Source organism: Falco punctatus, assembly GCF_963210335.1.
Source record: "Falco punctatus genome assembly, chromosome: 9".
In the NCBI taxonomy this organism is placed as follows: Eukaryota; Metazoa; Chordata; class Aves; order Falconiformes; family Falconidae; genus Falco; species Falco punctatus.
This window is the reverse complement of record NC_137589.1, coordinates 6,175,961-6,197,143: the sequence shown is the minus strand read 5'-3', so window position 1 is coordinate 6,197,143 and position 21,183 is coordinate 6,175,961. Positions and strand designations below refer to the sequence as shown.

The following is a 21,183-nucleotide window of genomic DNA, read 5'->3' as shown; positions in this document are numbered from 1 at the left end:
TGAGAGGGTCCATACGTGTAAGATGTAGGCAGTTTTTCATTATGATGTGCAGTGCAACGATTTGGTGATTTGCATTAAATTCATGGGAATGGCTACCAAATTCTGGACTCGCCCATATGCCTTGGCATAATAGTCAGAGTACAGATAGCAAAATGAAAAAAGGCGGGGAAAAAAAAATATCTGCTAACATTTTCTATATTGTATGTGGTTTTGGCTTTACTAGAGTAAGAATATTTTTCACAGTAGCTAAATGTAACTGTTAGAAGGTGACCTCTCTGTGTATCAAGTATACATCTGTATTCCAAAGTATAAAATTAGAATTGATGAGAAAAAGGGGGGGGGGGGGGGGGGGAAGCCCAAATTGTTTTGTTTCAAAATTTCAACACATTTGTTGGTAGATATGTTTGACTAGCTCTGCAGCTGTTGAAAACATTTTAAAATATATCAACAACATTGATATGTATAATATATCCCTTTGCCATATAGAAATTTCAGGAAAAAATTATGTCCAAGCCATCTTTATCTGAAATCCTATAGGCATAAGTAGTCAGTGGGAAAGAGCTCTAGCGTATAGGCTGGAGCGTTTTCCTGGGACAGCTGTTGGTGTGACATACGTACCGATGGACGTGGCTTTTTGGAGGCTTGTAGCGATATTGCTCCAGAGGAAAAGAGCACTTTGGAGATCTTTGCAAGTGTGTTTATTTGGCAGTCTAAAGCTGCTTAGCCCGTGAGCTAGAGAGCTCTAAAGCTTCTTAGAGAGTGAGAAAGTGATGCAAGATATTGGTCAACCTTGTTTGTATTAAAAAGCACGTGTCATTTCCCCACTAATACAAACCAAACCCAACACTTAGGAAACACGGCTATGGCAGGGACTGAACACTGCTTTGCTCAAAGAGTTGCTAACATCCTTGGGTAAATGCCAAAATAAGCATGACTGGAGCAAAGGACACTGCCAGTTTTAACGCTGGGTGTCTCAGAAACTATTGTAATGGGAGAGAATGGAGGAATCCCAATAGCAGAAGACATTTTTTGGTGGATTATAGCACTTCTTGTGCCATGGGTAAAAACTTGTGTAATTTCAGTTTTCATCACCTGTATTGCTTACAGTTGGCCCAACTGTTTTTCAAGATCCAGTTAGCTGCTATTCATTTATTATTTTTTTTTTTTTACGCTTTGTTTGCTTATTTATAAGAGGAACTTGCTTTCTGCTGGCTAATCTTCCCCATCTTTTTCCCGTTTCAGAGTCTTCTAAAAGATACCGTGTTTTCACAGAGGAATGACTTATGCTGAAAGGCTCCATTCCCTCCAAGATCTTTCCCTCTTTTCATGTCTCTGTAGGGTTTCTTCCTTGCCAACTCCTTTCTCAAGTTCCACGCTGCTTACGTATGTAACTTTTGAAGATGGTTTTCTTCTCCATGTCTCTGTGGCAGAGGATTTTATGGCAGTAATTATCTCAGAATGAATACTTTGTTGGGATTAAAGGTTTCGATTAATGTCCTTTTGGGTTTGTGTTTTTAAAAACATGTTCTATGTGCAAATCATGGACTGCTGTTTAATTTTGTCTTCCGAACTTTTGATTATTTAAATTTTTTCTTTGTTTTCTTTGACAAACAGTGTTACAGGTTCTCTGTGGGACTCCAGTTCAGGATTCTGTAATAAAACCAAGCAAAGAGTTAATTGCTTGGGCTCAATCCCGTACTATTGTCTGTCCTCTGACTCAATAGCTAAAATCCTTAAACTGAGATAGCTGATGGGAACACTGACATTCACGTGAGGTGAATCATCTCCGAGAGAGCTTTTCAAATTCACTGTGATGCATCTTCAGGACGTAACTGAACACAGCTTTTCTGAAGCCGATTGTATACCAGCTGAGGATCTGCCCAAAGATTTCTTATATACCACGCCTTCACTAAATTCATTCATGCTAAGTTATTCAAAGAGAATCAAATGACAGTGCACATAAAAAAAAAAAAAAAAAAAAAGGAGGAGGAGAAAAAAAAAGCCAGCAAAGCAAATTCATATTTGCTTTGAAAGTTTGTAGAAAAGGGTTGGATTCTTTTCTGTAACGTTGGCAGGTTCTAATTCAGCTCTGGCGGTAATTATTTGGAGCAAAGATGGATTCTCTATGAGAGACAGAGAGAGAAAATGCACATAATTCCTAGGGAGCCTTGACAGTCTACACAATTAAACTGATTTCTGATGTCTCTGGACAGTGGGAAAGGATAAAAATGAAGCCCGTATTTGATATACATGAATTCTTTAGGTAGAAAAGCCAGCTCGTCTTCCAAGGTGCCACATGACTCTGCATCTGCCCGGTGGCTGTGGTTAGGCAGGAGGTCAGCTCTTAGGTGCCCTCTCCAGATTTGAAGTCTCATTTAAAATTGCGGCTTCTGCTGGAAAAACGTGTGCTGTATTTCCAGGTTGAATTAGTCCAGCTTCAGCTTCGAGCCGTTCGTCACGAAGTCAAGCTGAGGGCGTTTTGGCGTGCGGAAGCCAGAGAGCAGCCAGGTCGGACCCCCGCGCAAGGCTGGGTACTTCAGGCGGAGTGTCGGGTGGCCGGGGTCCCCCAGATCCCAGCACGGGGGGGCTCCTTCTGCCGGCACCCCGTGTGGGCGCAGCGGGTGCAAGAGGCTTTCACTGCCAGCTCCCCCTGCTTACGCCAACCATCATTGTCCGCTGCGGCTCTTCCCGAAGTACGAAAGGCCGCTGGCTACGACGGCGCGTGCAGTGACGTTCAGCGTTGCTGGTGCCGTTGCGGGACAGGGTCAGTCTCTTCCTTTCGAAGCCCCGGCTGAGACGCGGCATGTGAGTTTTGCCAAATGGCTTCTGCTCCCCTTCCCGCTCAGGAGTGCTTTCGCCAAGGCATCGTTGCACAGCCCTCTGCCTGAAAGCCAAATGCACATTGCATTGTGGTCAGATTGCAGATGCTGAAAATCATTTCTGACCTTCCCAGCAGTAGTGACTCCTTCAGGAAAGACTTTTATCAGGAGGTCTTCCGTAATATCGGGCAAGTCACCTAATGAAAACAGAAAAATCTAGACATGGACACGCTAAAAATATTTCTCGGGCTGCTAATTGATAGAAAGTGGTCGCTCTAATGTGTCCTTACTCGCACGTTCTGGTGACATTTCTAGACATAAATAATTGCCTGATCTGTTATTTTTTTCCATAGGTATCAATGGTTATAAAGAAAGTTAAACTCATGCCTACAGTGTTGCTCTCCATTTCTGCATGCTGCCCTAGCATGATGTTCTGAAGCAGGCAACCTTTGCTACTCCTGTCCCTAACAGCCCAAAGCAAATTGTGTGTTCAGCACTACTGGTCACAATAAAACCAGCTTTCCAGTGGCAGTTGTGACTGGTAACTCTAAGGAATATGGTTCAGTTTAAATATTGTATACAGCCCGCTTAACGGAGAGTGTATAGCACGTTTGGCACAATGCTGCAAGGACTCGCTTTGTCCCGTGCTGTCAAGTGAAATCCAGAGGATGAATTCAAATTGAGTGGAAACATTGTAGAGCTATTGTTGATGAATTTGTTTGGTGGTTTGTTCTTTTTTTAAAGCAGAAGCTGTCATCTCTTCTTGCTGGTAAATCAGCACCTTTTATTAGCTATCATATTTTCACATGTCGTACCCAGAAGAATCTTTTTATAGTGACCGTCTTCCAAATTAAACTTAAAGATTCCAGGAAAATGGTAACAAATGTTTTAAGTCAGGCAGACGTAAAGCTAATGAAGGAGGCTGGAGGAGCGCTCCTGGTGCAGTGTTTACTTTCTGCCTACAACACCGGATAATTTCATCTGAAAAGCTGGACTAACTTACCTAGGTTACGTATAACAGGATTTAAATAAGGTAAAGCTGAGCAAATGTCAATAAACAATTTACCATAGGAAAGTTTCTCCTTAAGACTGTTGACTGCATCATCTCCACAGCAATGCCCCAGCCTTTCCTAGGAGGATGCAGGACGTATGGATTCTACACCTTGCTCTGCCCCTGAGTCACCTGCTTTTTTCTCCTGTGCTTACCTGTCTGTTAAGCGAGAGTCGTTTCTGTCTTCCTATAGCAAACTGTCTGAAATCTGTAGGTTAAAAGGTGTGGCGTAACAGACTAGGAGTTTACAGGATCTTAGGGGCAGATTCAGCACTGGAAAGACAAAGTAAATGGAAAAGCGTATAATGCACTTTATTGTATAATCACTTGTTGCTGCTGCAAAATCATGGAATGAGGAAATACTGCAGCGGTTGTATTTACTGAACCCTTCCTGTGCCCTGCAGTGGGCTTCTCTGGCGAACACGATGCCTTCGCCGCTGTTCATTCACACACAGGTTGCAATGCAGAAACCTAAATGCTACCTAAATGTCCCAAGGTAAAGAATTCAAGGTTTCGTAACAAACTGGTAAAATAAGAAAGCAATGTCAACAGCCTCCAAATATACGAGCTCTTTCTGATCCACTGGTGGCAGAGAGGCTTTCTGGTGACTGAACACCCAAAGCTGCTCGGATGAGCTTTCCATAGCAGGACAGACCTTCTGGGAAGACTGGTCAGACATAAAGTAGGTTGGCTTCCTGAAAAACCGGACAATTGCACTAAAAATAAGCAACAGGGATCATCTTAGGGCAAGGTAAATAAAGTCGTTGGAAGAAATTGTACCCATAAAACTGTCCTTGTCCTGAGTTTTCCAGTGTTGTCTGGCTCAACCTGGATGAAAAAATACATGAAATTCACCAAAATTGCCTGGGGAATAAAAGAAACAGGACAACTTTAAAGTAAAAAACGTTCAGTTAGATGTGTTAGTGGGGTCTGGTAAGTTTGTTGGTGCATATGGTTATGAATCATGGTGAATACTGTCCAGATTTGCTGTTCAGAGATTATCTACCCCTCTCAAGCCTTTGAGGTTTTTGTGCAAACTCAGGCAGTTAAACTGGGATCACCATTACTAATTCGGGTGTACACAAATGCGCAACAGGTTAATGATACTTACTTTAATATTGATGAAATGCAAAGATTGCGTTTAGTAAAACACCAAATTTCACTGTGTGTGAAATTGTATTCATACAAAAAAAAAATTGTGTGTTGAATATATTACAATTTTCATGGATGATCCTTGTAGATTTGAGTTTATTGGGGGTTGCTGCTTATATGTTTTGTCTCATAGCATTTTGAGCCCAAATTTAAAATCCTCTAAAGAAAACCAAACTGTGAACTACTTAAGATGATGACTGCTTTAGCGTGCCTTTGATCCCTCTGCAGACCCAGGCCTAATTTAGAGAAGCTGTTCATGCTTTTTGATATTTTTTTCTAAAAAGGTAACAAATAAGAATCTCAATTGAAAAAAAAAAAAAAAAAAAAAAAAAAGGGGGAGGGGGGAAGAAGAAGCCATGCTGCTATATTTTCTCGTATAAAACTATTCAGATATATAGCAGTATCACAAAATTAACAGGCACAAAAAAGATTAATTAGTCCTTATCGAGGTATTTGGTAATCTCATTTCTGGTCATCTGAGGTTAATGAAATTTTGTTGTATGACAGCTGGGAAGGAAATAATGAGTGGCTTTTTACTGAGCCTTCACTCCAGAATTTTACCCCGTCACATGGGGAAACAGGAATAATCTCCCTGTCAGGGATGTCCGTAATGAACTGTGAGGTTTCACATTTATTGTGGTAGCTGTAACATTGAGAAACGATGTTTGTGATCCACAGGTATTTGATTTACGGTGTTGTTTTATACTTCATCTTCTAAGTTTAGGTAGGACATGCAACATCAGTTGCGTGACCTTCAGATAGCTTCTGGCCCACAGTAAACTAAGAGTTTTGTGGAGGTCTCTTTGATCAGAAATGACTTTTCTGTTTCAGTTTGCTAAAATCCTACGTATTTCTTTACCATCTTCTAAATATAAGTCATTACCTCTTACATTATGCCCTGGGAAGTAGTCATAGCTTCTGATCTGTCAATGAGCCTGCATTTCGGTTGGCAGATGATTGTTTGATCCTGTGGCCCAGATAAAGAAGCCATCTGTCCTGTAACCAAACTGTACCCAGAGCTGGTCAGAAGGTAAAAGCTGAATAAAAGTTTTGTTTTCAATAGTAAGTGGAGTTTTTTTGAACTGAAATTTTCATAGCAACACATCCGATTCCAAAACCAGATCTTACGGCTAAGATTGCCGTGGCTACGATGGATCTTGGTCAAATGAGGACATCAGAGTCAAGTCAGCAGCCTGGAGGTCACACACACCTGTGAGCACCCGACCACCAAGGGAGTAGCTGGCCACCAACCTAGTAAATCTCCAGAAGTATTTGCTTTCCCATTGCATTTTTTTTTCTGGGGAGGGAGGGAAATCCACAGATAACCTTTAGTTTTTCTAAACTATTGTAGAATGAATTCCTGTTGTCTTGTCACTCCTCATTCAGAATCCCCTTCCTGACCCCTCTCTCTCTCTTTCTTTCGGTGTCACCTTCCTGTTTCCTCTAAAGGCTTCCCTATAGCTGGGATGGAGACCCAGCCTACATCCCGTCACATCTTTGCTGGTTCGGTATCTCACAAGAGACCTTTGTAAAGTCTGCTTATGGTCATGCAATAAGGTAACCAGATCAGCAGGCTCGGAGCCAGCACTGGGACATGAAGTTAAGGCAGGGAGTACACGGCATTAGCCAATACTATTCTCATCATCTCCAGAAAAGTTTTCTCTGAAGTGGTTTATTCATACCCCAAATTGGATGAAGCCAAAAAGGGAGCGCTAGCTTTAAGGCATACACAGTGTATACTTAATAAAAAGCTTTCAAGAGAGGAATGCATGAGCTAATGCAGTCCTAGAGCAAGGATAGCTCATGCTTCAACAAGTTATATGCATTTTTGTGTCTGTTGTTGATAACTTGCCCCTACTTGTCAATGCTAATTATCTCCAGCTAAATGAATGTTCAGCTTTTAGTGGTCAAGAGATTCAATGCTTAAATGAACAATTCCTAAGCTGTCAGAGAATAGGTTCCCTCACACGTATGGGTTGGTGAGGTAGCATGTAAACACATCTACTCAGCACGAGGTCAGTTGGTGTACGAGCTCCGGTTAGATGGTATATACGTGATGTGGAGAAAAAAGTCATACTGAAAACAAGACACGTTTCAGGTAGCAATGAGAGCCAAAGCCATCAGAGCGTGTGATGATATCCTTGTCAGATAGCATCTTGACGTAAAAATTGCCAAGGGAGATTTTGGAATCTGTACCAGAGAAGGTTCGTTTGTAAGGAAACCAAGGCACAGATATGCTAGGAACAGCGCAGATTGATCGTGCAGAGGCAGAAGATTAGGTAACTGGCTTCTCGCGGACTCTTACACTCTAATTTTCTGTCTGCATTAAATATTTTTGTTGTCTGTATAAATTACATTATCTGGTTTAGCTTAAAAGACCTTTTGAGTTTCAACAGGCATCCGGGTATTCCAATGCATTCAGCCATAAACTCCTCCACACAGGTTATACATTTGAACTAGTAAAAGCTTTTGTTAAGAGGGAAAAAGTGTGCTCCTGACTACTGGAAAGTTCAGTAGTCGAAAAACATTTCCTGCTTCTATAAATGACACATTTGAAAATAAAGCGTTTCATTACAATGGTCGTTCGGAGGCTGCAGCTGGCAGCTGGCACTTTGGGGGGAAAAATTATTGTGGCTTTGACAGTAGCAGAATAACAGTGTATGTATGAGATGGCTAGCAGTATTGATAAATACGTAATTCTGACCAAACCTGAGCTTTCCTTTGGTGTCAGCAGGCATTCTGAAGGAAGTGATAAGGCACAAATGAAAATATTCCTACAGAAAACTTAATTTGGGGGCAGAGGGAGAGAGGGAGAATGCATTCTTAGCACTCCAGGGTAATCCAGGCTGGAGTGGACCTCAGGAGAGCTCTAATCCAACCTTCTGCGCTGAGCAGGGTCAGCTCTGGGATCACACCAGGTTGTGCAGGGCTTCCTGAAGTCCTGGGCTTGGAAACCTCTAAGGATGGAGACCTCGCAGGCTCTAGGGGCAACCCGCTCCACCAGCCTTATGAGGGAAAGCTTTTCCATCAGCATGTTAAGCCACTTGACCCTAGATATTTGAAACCATGAGACAAATGTGACCACTAGTGGCCTTTGAGCCACGTCTTTTTCTGTGAAAAGACAGGAACGTACATCATTGGGCTTTGGAGGCAGAACTTTGTCACTAGAGCACCCTGTTTTGGGAAAGTATTTATCCAACCTGTCCCAACGGAGCTGTTCCAACTAAGAAATTTCTGGTATGTAAACAGAGCAGGAGTCTGTTGGTTGGACCCTTGTTGGAAGGCGGTGGGCAGGAATACCTGCTGATGCTTTGCTGTGCAGTATTTCACGTGGGGTCTTACCTGGCAGGGGGGCTCTGCTCGTTGGATGGAGTCCATCAGGTAGGGGAAGGAAGAGGAGTAGCTGAATCATAGTGCCAGATGGAGCTTTTGCAGTCTGGTCCCTGTCTAGACTCGAGGAGCTTTCCTGGGGGCTTCAGGTGCCGTTGTCATGGCAGAACAGCGGATCAGGCTTTCAGAGGCTTTAACCCTGCGCCCCCCATGAGCTCGCGGCTGTGAGTTTTTAGGCTAGGTCGTGGACCTCCTTCCCTCGGAGGAAAGATTTGCTATTTGTTTCGCCTCCCATGCTGCAAAGATTAGCAGCAAAGGACAGAAACTGCACTCGAGTTTCAACTTTAAATATTGAAAATAGCTGGGGAATGGCAAACCCACGCTTCGGAGTAGCAGGCTGTAGAGCTGAAGTGTTTGGCACGCAGCTGCGTGATGTTTCAGTGTGACTCCTCACACACTCCGGTTTAAGCATCTGTTTAACGATTTGGCTGACCAAAGCCAAGAACACTAAATATTGTATAATCACATCTCATGTTGATGCCTGTTAAAGTATGTGAGTATTATCAATACTGGGTGTCTGCAAGTAATTTGAACTCTGTTGCTAAGTCCCCAGGGTTTTCTTTTTTCTTCTTTCTTTATTTATTTATTCTTCTCCTAGAATTTAGCCTAATTGTATACAAATATCAATGTTCATCAGTAGGAATGTAGGAGGTAGGAATTTTGAGTTTGTTTACTTGTTGATCCTGACCTCTTTTGTGGCTTTAGAAGTGGCATGTATGTGTCCAAAATATGATTTTCTTTTTAACACCTACCAGTAACTAGACTTTATGGATATTTATTAATAAAATCCTTGAGGAGGAGGTATTTTTAATATAGTGTGTCACAGTGTGATGGTATATTTTGATGCTCTTTTCTGTGCATAGTAGATACTGACTTTTAATATTGTTTACACAAAATTTAAACTAATTGCTTGGTTTTCTGACACTTGAAGAAAAGCTACTGAAAAATCTAAATATTTACCAAGGTAGTAGATGTGTTTATGACTGATTTTGATCTGTAAAGCTTGACCAGCTTGGAATGGAGACTGATGTTTTAAAAAATGGTTTTCTTATCAAATGCTATTGCAAATGGAAAAATTTAGTTTTAAAGGATTTAAGGAAATAACAGCAGACTCTAAAATTTTAACATGTACTCAAGTGAGTGGTCTTTACCTTCACAATCCTGTTCCTATGGATGACACTATTCATATGGCTGAAGGTTGCGAGGCTGAATCCAGAGTAAACACATAATTTAGTGGGATAATATTGTGAGTGCTTTTAAATGTTATTCAAGATGGTCTAAAGCATGTTTATAATTTACTGGAAGTGTTTGCTGTTCCCAATTTATTTTTCTTTCTCTGTTCATAGTATTTGATATATACTTACTCTGGCTTGTAACAACCCGGTGCATAACAGACTTTTCTACCCATTTTGAACGCTTTCACATTAAGTAACCATATGTTAGAACATGTTCTATTTTTAAAAAAAATAAAAACAGACCCCAAAGTTTTTCCATTTCTTTCATCATAAAGAAAAGGTTAAGACCTTAAGATAAAATATAAAATAAAGATACTGAAGCTTAATCTGAGCCATGAAATGGATTCTTATATGTTTATGTTTGCATTTCCAAGAAGTCATTTTGAAGACCCTGATGGCAAAATCTAGGGGGAAATTTACATACTTAAAATGTCATCGGAATTGAGAGACCTATATCAAGAAAGTGATCCGGATTGGTTTTGTCCCTTGTGTCTTGCCCAGGTTTTGAAAGTTGAGTGCCTAGCACCTGGCGGGGCTGCCTTGATGGAGCTCTTGCTTCCTCCCAGGATGGCACCGTGTCTGCTATGGCTGTGGGCAGTGTCACCAAAGCTCACCTTTTCCATGGCTGACTCATGACCACTGCATCAGCTGAGAGGTAGGTGAACTGATCTTTCTTGCCTCCACAGTTCCCAGTTCTCCCCAAACTGTGTGGATCACTCCAGGCTCTTGGCTGTTCTGTGCTGAGGTATCGCCCATCTCTCGCTGAGGCTGAGTTACCGTGCCGCCGAGAGCACAAGCTGTACGAGTACAGCTGCCGGGAGAGGGGCGGCAGTCGGGCTTGCAGCCAGAGGGGTGCTGGGGATACTTGTCTAGTCCCTGTCACTGGTGTTCCTGTCTGGTGAAGCTGAGTCATAGAATCACAGAGCGGTTTGGGTTGGAAGGGACCTCAAAGCCCACCCAGTCCCACCCCGTGCCCTGGGCAGGGCCCCCTTCCCCCATCCCAGGCTGCTCCCAGCCCCATCCAGCCTGGCCTTGAGCACTGCCAGGGATGGGGCACCCACAGCTGCTCTGGGCAGCCTGGGCCAGCGCCTCGCCGCCCTCACGGGGAACAATTTCTGCCTCACAGCTCATCTACATCTCCCCTCTCCCAGCTTAAGGCCATTCCCCCTTGGCCTGTCACCACGTGCCCACGTACAAAGCCCCTCTCCAGCTTCTTGCCGGCCCCTGTAGGTGCTGGGAGCTGCTCTAAGGTCTCCCCGGAGCCTTCTCCTCCCCAGGCTGAGCAGCCCCAGCTCTCCCAGCCCAGCTCCGTAGCAGAGGGGCTCCAGCCCCCTGACCACCTCCGTGGCCTCCTCTGGACCCACTCCAACAGCTCCATGTCAACTCTTTTAGGACTCTTGTAAAAGATGCAATCATTGTGAGGAAATTCTAGCAACAGTTTAGATATGATGCAGAGATCTGTGCTATGCAATTTGTCATTAATGAAGGACATCATTTCTGCAAATATATCTCCTAAATGTTGTGCTTGCTGTTCAGCGGTCTCACTGAAAGATCTTACTAGTGACTATAGTGTATATATTTATATTTTCTAATAACATATTAGCATGACCTACTTGCTGCTTGCTTTCATTAAAAAAAAAAGCTTAAGAAACTCATTCCTTACAAACTCATTTAAGGACATTTCACTATTTACTTCTTTGATAATATTTAAATTTCTATCTAAAGGACATCAGTTCTTGAGAGTGCTGCTTAACCACCAGCTCTGCATTGCTGTGTCCATGCGTGGATACACACACCTGTGCCCAGCCAGCATTTTTGTATGTATGCATTTGATTAATATACTTGGGATATTTCTGCTCTTAACTGAGCTGAACCTGAGCTGACATATATTTCAAGCAGACTTCTGAAAGAAAAGAGGAGCCTGGTATGGGGGAGAAGGCACAGAATCAGGCTTTTTACCTTTATCTAATTTACAGAGCCTCCAGAGATTTATTTTATTTTGACTGTGATGGTGAAAACAAATTCACTGTTCTTGCAGGTTGAGATCTTATCAGACAAACCTTAGTACAAAGCACATTTTACGTTCAGGCCATGAACCCTGGAAAACAGAGGCTTATAAGGACATTGCTGACAAGGTTTAGCATTGCAGTAGGGTTGATGCCAGCATGGTTAGTTAAAATGATCTTGTTTTTAAGGTAAAGATTTGAATCTGTTTTTACACAGTAATGTCTTGAAAATAGAGGGAAAACATTACTTAGGATGAGTCATAAAAGTGCTTTAAAAATGCTATGAAGATTTAAGGCATAATGCAGATCCCATAAATCTACTCTGCATTCTTTCACTAGGAATGACAGGCTTGTATGAAAAGTAGGGATTGTAAATCAAGAATCTAAATAAGGGTGGTTGTTTCTTTCTGACATGTAAATATAGATTATACGTTAGTTGAGCCCTGGCTTGATTGCCTTCTGGTTCCAGGGGGACACACAAAGTAGGCGTTTATTCTCCTGAGCAACAGTTTTACCTTGTAAAAGCTGGTAAGCTAAAATATAATTTATCATTCCTCTGGGAAGAAACTTTTTTCCCAGTGATTCAGGAAGGGGATTTGCTTGGTCTCTCACTCAGTCCTCTTTTCTGCCTCCCTCTTCATTCACCTTTTGTTTAGAACTGTGTGTGTGTGTGTTTTGAGGAGATGGCATTACTTCTGACAGCACTCCTGGAGCTCTCTAAACACAAATGTTACCTGGAAGGATAACCCCCCAACACACACGCAAGCGAGCACACCCAGGCGCACACGTACACACATGCACACACCCTTTTCAGCGTACACAGGGAGACTTTGCTCCATTTCTGAAGTTGTTTTAAGAAGCAGCTTCCATGCCAAACTATCTTTCCAAATCCATTAAATACCCTTAGGAAATGCCAACAGCTTTCCATCGTGTTATCACAAATACATTTGACCATTTGCATCTTTGGCCTTAGCTTCATTTATTTTCTCGTCGTACCCTTGTCTCCACTCTCCACGCTGCAACTGACACGGTGCAAACCTGCACAGCAGATACTCCCCTGCCCCTCCAGCTGCTTATCTGGACGGGGAGCAGAGCTGGCGCTCTCGCTGCAGCCAGCTTACTTCACCTTATCTGCTTTACGCTTCTATATTTAAACAAGGAGGGCTCTTTGTCACTGAACTAATATAAAACGTAACTTGACTAGATGCCTGACTCTTTAAGAAAGGGTATCTATCACTTTTATGTGGCATTTCAAAGAAGAAGGTATTTAATATGCTGGAAGACAAAGAAGGGAGTCTGTCTTAATGTACAACTAGCCGTCTAATGATTAACTTCTCTTGATACTTAATCAGTTTATGGTAGAAAAAACCCGCAGCGCCATGGCATGGTTCAGTGTTGTGTTAAGGTGTCCGCTGCGCTGTCTAAAGTGGTACAAAACCTGCATACAGCTGGCACAGAGAACTGTACGATACACCTCGGAGAAACAATACAATGGTAATCAAAAGCATTTAACACAGGAGGATGAGGAGGGCAGCAGGGAGCCTGCGGCCTGCAGGAGAGCAGTGGATGCAGCCGTCCTTGTGCTGCTGAGGTGTCTGTGTCAGGCTGTGCCACCTCCCGCCCCCCCAGTCCCTCTGCCTCAAGGCCGGTGTCCCGCTCGCCCCGGCGCGCTGCAGGCCCACGGCAGAGCTCCCGCTCAGAGCAGTGGGGACAGGGGGGGTGGACAGAGGGGGTGGGGGCAGGTGGGCCCCTGCCAGCGATTTGTGAAAGGCCAAGGTCTGCTTCTACCCCCACCTCGGCGGCGGGAGGCGCGACCTCTGTGGGGAACTTCCAACCAGAGAATAATGGGAACGCAATCTTTTTTTGACATGACTCCCTAAGCCAACCTTATTGCAGATACCTCCTTGCGTATATGTTGGTTTGTATAGGGTGAGAGTCTCTTTCCTCTCCGTGCCTCGTTCCTGAAGAACCGAGAAGTTTACTTATCCTCTCTCTGACTGCTACAGAAGTTGCAGATAAATGCATCTTCAGCCATCTAAGGTTGGTTGGGATAATTCCTATCCCAGCAGAGGAAAAAAATCCTGTCCAAGCTTTTTATGTAATAAAAATACACCAAATATTTTGCAATTGTAGTCTTAAAGTACATCGATCAAAACTAAGGAAAAAGCGCTAGGAAATTTTTACAATGGGTATGACTTTTTAATTTATGATGATTTTGTCCTTTTCTTCTCTTAAGAATAAGTTTACACAATGCAGATCTTCCTTTGCCTCTATTTGCATAAAGCAGAAGTAGAAATCACCTTCTTCTTTCTTTTGGCTTTTTTTTTTTATTATTATTTTTGTGTGTGTTTCACAGCTCGATTGCTGTGCCATAACAGTCCGTACAGTGTAATACCATGGAATACGGTGTCCATTTCATTACTGTCCCACCGGACTGGAGTGCTGCATTTGTCTGTATTTGTAAGAGGAACATGCTGAATCTGTTCCACCCTCATCTTAAAAGAGAGGCAAAGTCTTCATCCCAACTCCTCTTCCTCCAGAGGAAAAAGCCTTCATATGTCCGGTTTCTTTATATGAGAGCGTACTGCACATGAGAAAAAACAGGGCATTTTGACTTGCCAGTGCACTTCCAGTTAGTTGAAAGACCATATACTGATTTCTTATGAGATCACTATGTGTACTTTCAACTGAAATGATTTGAAAGTAAGGTAGTTGCGATAAACAGTATGTTTTTGTTGACTGTAAGCCACTGCACACCGTAACATTGTGCCTGCAGCAGTATTCAGCATGCCCCTTACGACGTAGTCACGATCCTGGAAATTCAGTATGCGCTTGCCTTTCACAACAAGATAAAACCCCTGAGCTGCCTGCCCCTGGATCGAGATCACTTAGCAGTGATTTGAATGGGTGTCTCTCTGGGTAGAGGGTGTTGGCACCTTCTGAGACTGGTTCCCGTCCCAGGTGCATCGCACGGGTCACCCCAAAGGGCGTTGCAGATGTACTTGCCCTGCTTTTCCCGGGAGGGGTTCCCAGCAACGTGCAGTCCCTGCCACCGCCTGAAACCGCAGTTTGGCTCTGGCTTGCTTACATTTTGGCTGAAACCTCTTCAGAGGTGTGTGAACTTTCGTGAACCCAGCCTGCACTCAGGACATGGGGCTCTGATTATTAAACACTTTTTCAATGTCTGTAACAGCTTTCACCCAAAGACCTTAGGACACTTGAATGCACTCGTGATTAACTGCACACTCTGCACTCTGTCCCAGTAGAAAACACCTGGGAAAGCCGGGTCAGCTCTGGATATACTTTCCCAACATGAGGACATGGTGGAGGGGGACCTGGACCAAAATCTCATTTAAAATACCTCAGATGGCTCGGCAGTTCTGCTTTGCAGCTCTGCATTTTGAGTGGCCCTTTTCTATGGCATGATTTAAATCATGCTATAGAACAACCCCTTCCAAATTCTGGAAAAATACAGGTGCCATATACATGTATACAATAGAAAAACTAATCTCTCTGATAGTGGTACAGCGAGATGAAGGACAGTCCCAGGCTTGGAGCACTGGTGTATGATTTGAAGACCTGGTTTCCAGCATTTTTTTTCCCATTACAGGATTTTTGAGGGGGGGAGAAAACAGTTCTGCTTTTCTGTTTCGTATGCATTTTTATTGCTTTATTAAACTGTTGCCATACTTGAAACAAAGAGACCATCCCACTGCAGTGCACTAAATGCACTGAAGAGTGAGATCTGCCCCAGTGTTAGGGTAGCAGTGGCCAGGTAGGGGTCATGGAGAACCCATGTTCAACCACGTCCATGGACCTGACGTGGCCATCTCTCAGCAGAGAGCCAGCAGTGGGCACAGGCTCTGCGTTACCTCCCTTGTCTTGCTCTAGTGACTTCCTGCAACACAGGGAAATCCCTGCCAACCTTTGGAACACCAAAGCCATATCAGTCTCTCCTCCATACAGGTGGTATTTAGAGGGAGTTGGGTTTATTTTTCTTTTTCCTTTATTGTTTCTTTCAAAGCTACGTCTGTCCTGCAGCCCAAACTGCAGGTGAGTTTGCTGTCTACGTAATTGCATTTTGTACCTTTGAATATATCTGAAGGCAACTGTCAACACTGATCCTTAAAAGTCTTCTACCTCCTTTCAGTCTTTGGGACACAGCTAAGCCTAAAACCACAGAGCTGCACAGCCCAAGATTTCTGCCAGCTTCTTACGTGGCTGGGATTTTATAGCGATATCACACTTAGGTGTGACTGACAATTCATAAAACCCCAGAAGTTAGAGGTGGAAAAGACTGTTAGGTCACCAGCTCCATTTCCCTGCCAGGGTGGGATATGCTGCAGGTGTTTCTGCTCTAAGACTTACAGAAGTGCTCTGCCAGCGGTGGTTGTCATTAATGAGCGTATTTGTGAGCCTAAGACTAAGTCCTAGTGGTTGTGAGCACCACCTCTGCACAGAGTGGGAGTCCCAACTGCTCGCTTCTTCCCAGACGTGGGACATCACGGTATGAAACGTGATCTCCTGTGGTCTTTTGTCCAGAAAAGTACTGGACAATAAAGCACACGGATGAGCTGGGTTATTCGCTCAGGGCATAGGTTCTGTAGCTGGTGGGATTTAGCCAGCTAGCTGTACCCACTCGGTATGATCACTTAGTCTAGCCTTCCCAATTTTTAAGTCGGGGAGGAATTTCCTTTTGCTACAGGGTAGTACATTCACAGTTAAGTTTGCTCTTTCCCTCCTTAATAGTTTAGTACCGTGCAAATCACTGGGGTCTTTTATTATGATATTTTCTGCAAAAGATGTTTCAAGCTATTCATTACTAGCTGGATATTGTAACATTTTGCTGGAACTTGTAGAAGGAGGTGGATTTTTTTTTCCTTTTTTCTTTTTACAGGTAAGAATGAAATTCTTTTACTTATTTACAAGACTCTTAATGTATCTGACAGAAAGAAAATGGAATTAAAGCAAATAGTAACTAATTTTTTTTTACCACAATATGAAATTCTGTTTGCTGTCTGATTGCACATCAAATGTTGACATTAACTAGCAGATATGCCACTTCCATGCCAGGGTTTCATTCTTGGAACATGAGATCAGGCTGGTTCTGGGAAAATAAATATTAAAGAAAACATGCTTAGTAAAGTGCTCAGCTCATAAAGGCCCCGTGCGAAGAAATCTGGGCAGCTGCTGGCACCCCCACTGGGGCTTGCTGAGCTCGCAGCTCTCACTTTCTGAGATTAGCATTACGGTTGTGTTTTTGCAGGTAGCCAACGTGATCCCGTTTCTGTTTAGAGTTACATGACTTCAGCTTCCCCCCAACACTGTATTTGGAATGAGCTCTTTTCTCGATACTGCGGGTATCAGCTCTTTTACTATTTTTCAGCTGCTTCCGTTTCACGATAACCTGGCACTTCCTTGGCTTGTTTTGTTACAAAGCAGGAGACTTGTTTTCGCAGTGTTGTTTCCTTCTCTTTTTGAGCTTCCTCAGGTTCCAGGAATGACCCTGCAGTCAGGTCCAGCGTGCTGCATGCCCACCCTTCCCTAGCAGCTGTACAGAAGCCAAGCGTGGCACATGCTGTCCTTGCCTGATCTTCGGAAGAAGTTGGGACTTAAGAAAGGAACGTGTTAATAGGACACTGCCAGTGTTTCCCCTGAGCTGACACTCTTGGCTACAGAGCAAAGACTGGTTCTAGGTCAGGGAAGTAGTAACCAAAGGCAGCCTTTGGCTGTGGGTGAGGAAAGTAACAGGCAAGTTAATTCAGCCTTTGGCTGCGATCTTTGGATACATCTAGCCTGATGGAGTGGACCCACCTTCTGTTGCCCCCTTCCCTTCTCTCCAACCCCTCCCTGAAGGGGCAGAAAAAGCCACAAAGCTATAGAGAACCAAGGAGGTTAAGGGAGCCTGAGCAGTTACTGAGGACTTCTGTCCCACAGCCATGTAGTAAACACCATATAATAAGTTTTAAATTTTATGTTCCTACAGCAGCAAGAGGTCCTGGACAGGCAGAAGCTCCATCACACCAGTGTGCTATATGTGTGTGTATCCACTCCATCCCTTCTTTGAAGATTTCCTGAACCCTTTGAGGAACTTCCCTGCAGGTCGACCCTCCTTGCTTCCAATGATGCTCCATGGCTGTCCTGTGAACCAGGACAGGGTCTGAGGAAAGGCTAAGATGAAAACAGGTAGGTGAGTAAATATCTAATATGAAGGAAAAGGAGAGGGAAATCCTCTTCCCTAGGGTTACATTCTAAGCTGAATGGAGAGTTCTGGGTTGAAAGGTTAAGGAGAGAAATTATTTTTGTTTCAGGTGGAGCTCTTGTTGGAGGGAAGTGTTGAAATCAGAGAGCTTTGGGGTTAAGAAAGTTTCTATGCTCAAGTAAGTGGTAGCTGAGCAATTACTTTAAATAATTTCAGTAAAACTAGTGAGCAGGGAAATTAATTTCCTTTCAGAATGATGTGGTGGAAAGGCAAAGCCTGGGGTTACAGCTCAGACAAAGGGAAAAGCTAAATGCTTTGCGTTAAATTCCTTGTGCATTTCATACTTTTACGGACATCCTTGAAATTTATAGTGTAGATGCTCTGGTTTGAAGTACAAGCTCACCTTGTCTGCCCTCCCACATAACACAGGCCTTTGAATCTGACCCTGTAATTTCTGCATCAGGCACCTCTCTCCCTGTTTGAGCTATAACATGTTGCTTAGATATCCATCTAGTCTTGACTGGAAGACTGCAAATAAAGGAAATCCATCACATCCTTAGGTAGCTGTGTTTAAATCACTGAGATAAGCCTGTACATCTAAGGTTTTCCCTGAGGACAAGACAGTAACAAGAATTTGCTGAAGAGGCCAGTGCTTGCGGGAGGGTAAGAGGCTGCAGGTCCAGCCATTATTTTTGTAGAGGTGGGAAATGGGGACAATGCCAAGTGTTGCTCTAGGTCCAATGCAACCGAAGTGTAACATCGTTCTGCAGTGGACTTGCTGTGAAATGTATTCTTTGCAAAGGTAAAGGGCTTTGAACGACCAGTGGGTGTTGGTTGGGTAATTATTTGTTTTTCAAGGCTGACATTGGTTGGGTGAGTAGGCAGTAATGCTATAGTGAGAAAAAACTAAAACCTCTTTGATAAAAGGGAGGCGATGCTACCTGTGAAAACAGTTCTATTTGGAATTGTACTGTCTGATTACAGGTCATTTTTTTTCTGCCCCATTTCAAAAATTGTTTTGAAAATATTTCACTTATGTCTTTGGCATTTGAGGAGCCAAATTTGCTTTCGATACCAAAGACTTAGGTGAAGTTTAAGCCCAATGAAAAACAAAGAAAGTTGTCTGGGGTAATATTATATTGAATATTTTTATTTCATGCTGACAACCTCCAAATGATGTTACTCTCTGACAGTGATAAACATGAACCCAAATCTCAGTTTTGTTGTTCTTTCTGTCAGAATTTCTCAAAAACTTTTTTCACAGTTTCTCAAACCTGAGCATGAAGTTTCAGCTGGACTGATTTCAATAGCATTAGACAATATACTTTCTATGTTATTTAAGTGGTATAGATTTCACCAAAGTTTGAACAAAGGTGTTGACTTGTGAACCGTCCAATGGCTCTGTATCTCTTTTATATGGATCTTTTGGTATGTTTTAACATACTAATGAGGTTTCTTGTCTTTCTGTCTTTTTTCCCCCTCTTATCTACTAAATCTTTACTGTATGCATCTAATGTTCTTAGATGTGTACTTCATTCCTTTTATGTCTCCCGTTTTCCTTAATACAGACCTCCTTTCCCTAGTGCCCATCAAGCAAACTGTAAATCCCAGACAAAAATAACGTGTGGGTGGCTCCTGGGTGCAGGTGGAGCTGGGTGGTAGCAGCCCGGAGCTGAAGCTGCCTTGTTGCAGGGTGGACCTCAGCTGGTGTCCATCGGTACTCCTCCAGCACTGTGCTCTGTTTTCATTGCATTTCACTTGAGAAGAGTTTCTGTAAGGCATGTACTCATTCTGTGAAACCAGTCCCGGGTGTCTCACCCAGAAATAACAATAGCGTTTATTCTGAGGTGACATCTGTGTAAAAACGCCCTGTTCAATGACACCACTGCCTTCAGGTGCCTCATTTCACTTTGTATTTGAACAGCATTAACTTGTATTTTTCCCATTCCATTTTTTCATGTCTTTTATTTGTTTTTCCACCGACAGGATCTGTGGAGTTTAAAGCAGATTTAAATCATCAAGATTTAGAGTGAAGTCAGTTCCATCTTCTCTTACAAATTTGTTTTTACCTGCATTAGCCTTCCCACTGATACTTTAGTTTTTGTCTTCAGCTCTCTTGCCAATTTCCGACATCTAAATGAGATTTTTGCAGTATTTGAGATGACTAAGGTAGCACCTAGGCTACATTGTTCCACGTGTTTCTCTGTTCATCTAGACCGCTTCAGCATTGCATTTGCTGTCATGCTGTAGAAAGAGCCATTCCACATTTTTAGTGCATCTTAGGACAGAATGACAAGTATTGTTCGTAAATGACAGCACAGGCATCTGAAAGTTATTCTGGTTAATTTAACTACAGCAGGATAACGAATCTGAAAAATACAGAGGAACCTTCCTTAGATTCAAGAAAACGTCTTTCAAGATTCACAAGCTTCCCTCTGCCTCTCCTCAGAAAACTGCCCAAACAAGCACTCTAGTGTTTTGGGGTTTTTCCTCATAGAAGTCTCTTAAGAAGTGGAGTCAGTGGGTCATCATCAGGTCAAGAGCCTTTGGTTATGAACACTGCCTTTCATTTGCTTGAGTAGGTGACCACACGGCCCTGCATAACATTTGGTACAGCCTTGTGTCACCGGTTGTTGGAAATGAGGTGACATGTTTATGCGTGGAGGTGTCAAGTGTGCAATTCTGTAGCTCCAGATTTTGTGCAGTGCATCATTTCTCCTTGCCCATCCAAAATCTCCTCAACAATGATACAAAATGACTTTGTTAAAGAGGTAGAAGGTGCTGAGTTTGTTTAAGGGCAATTGTTTCAAATGCAGTTGACCTGGACTATGTGGGTAAAGATACACTTCTAAAAGCTTCTAAATAAGGGACTACGACAGTGTATCTTACCATTAAAACACTCAGTATGCCTAAGGTAAAAAGAAATAGAAGGTAAAAACCGTTTGAGTACCTGTCACATGAAGACCAAGGTATCTAGGGGAAAAAGAAGGACTGTGAAGCAGAGTGTCATTCATTAATCTATCACTATATGTCAATTGTTTTGGACATTCTTAAGAGAAATTATATAGGATGTTATCTGAAGATACACAAAAGACTAAAATACATAAGAAAGTTTACCTTTCGGGTGCATAATGAAGTTAAGTAAATATGTTCAGTTAGAAGCCTAGTTTCAGGGATATGGACTAGACCTGCCAGTCGGTGATAGCTGCCTACACCAATTCAGCATGACTGGAAGAATTTTGTCTGCGTAGAGTTGCTTATATGCAACTCTTCTGAAACTTCTATTATTACCACTACAATACCAAAAATCATAAAAGACGGGGAATTT

General features: G+C 42.9%; 1 long non-coding RNA gene across 1 annotated transcript in view; it reads right to left on the bottom strand.

Annotated features, from left to right (window-relative positions):
- Positions 1–1,148: 1,148 nt before the first annotated feature.
- Positions 1,149–21,183, bottom strand: part of LOC308069799 — a 53,964-nt gene continuing 33,929 nt past the window's right edge. Inside the window, exon 2 of the long non-coding RNA XR_013930518.1 lies at positions 1,149–21,183. This exon is cut by the window's right edge and continues 31,874 nt beyond it. This is a non-coding gene — a long non-coding RNA (uncharacterized lncRNA).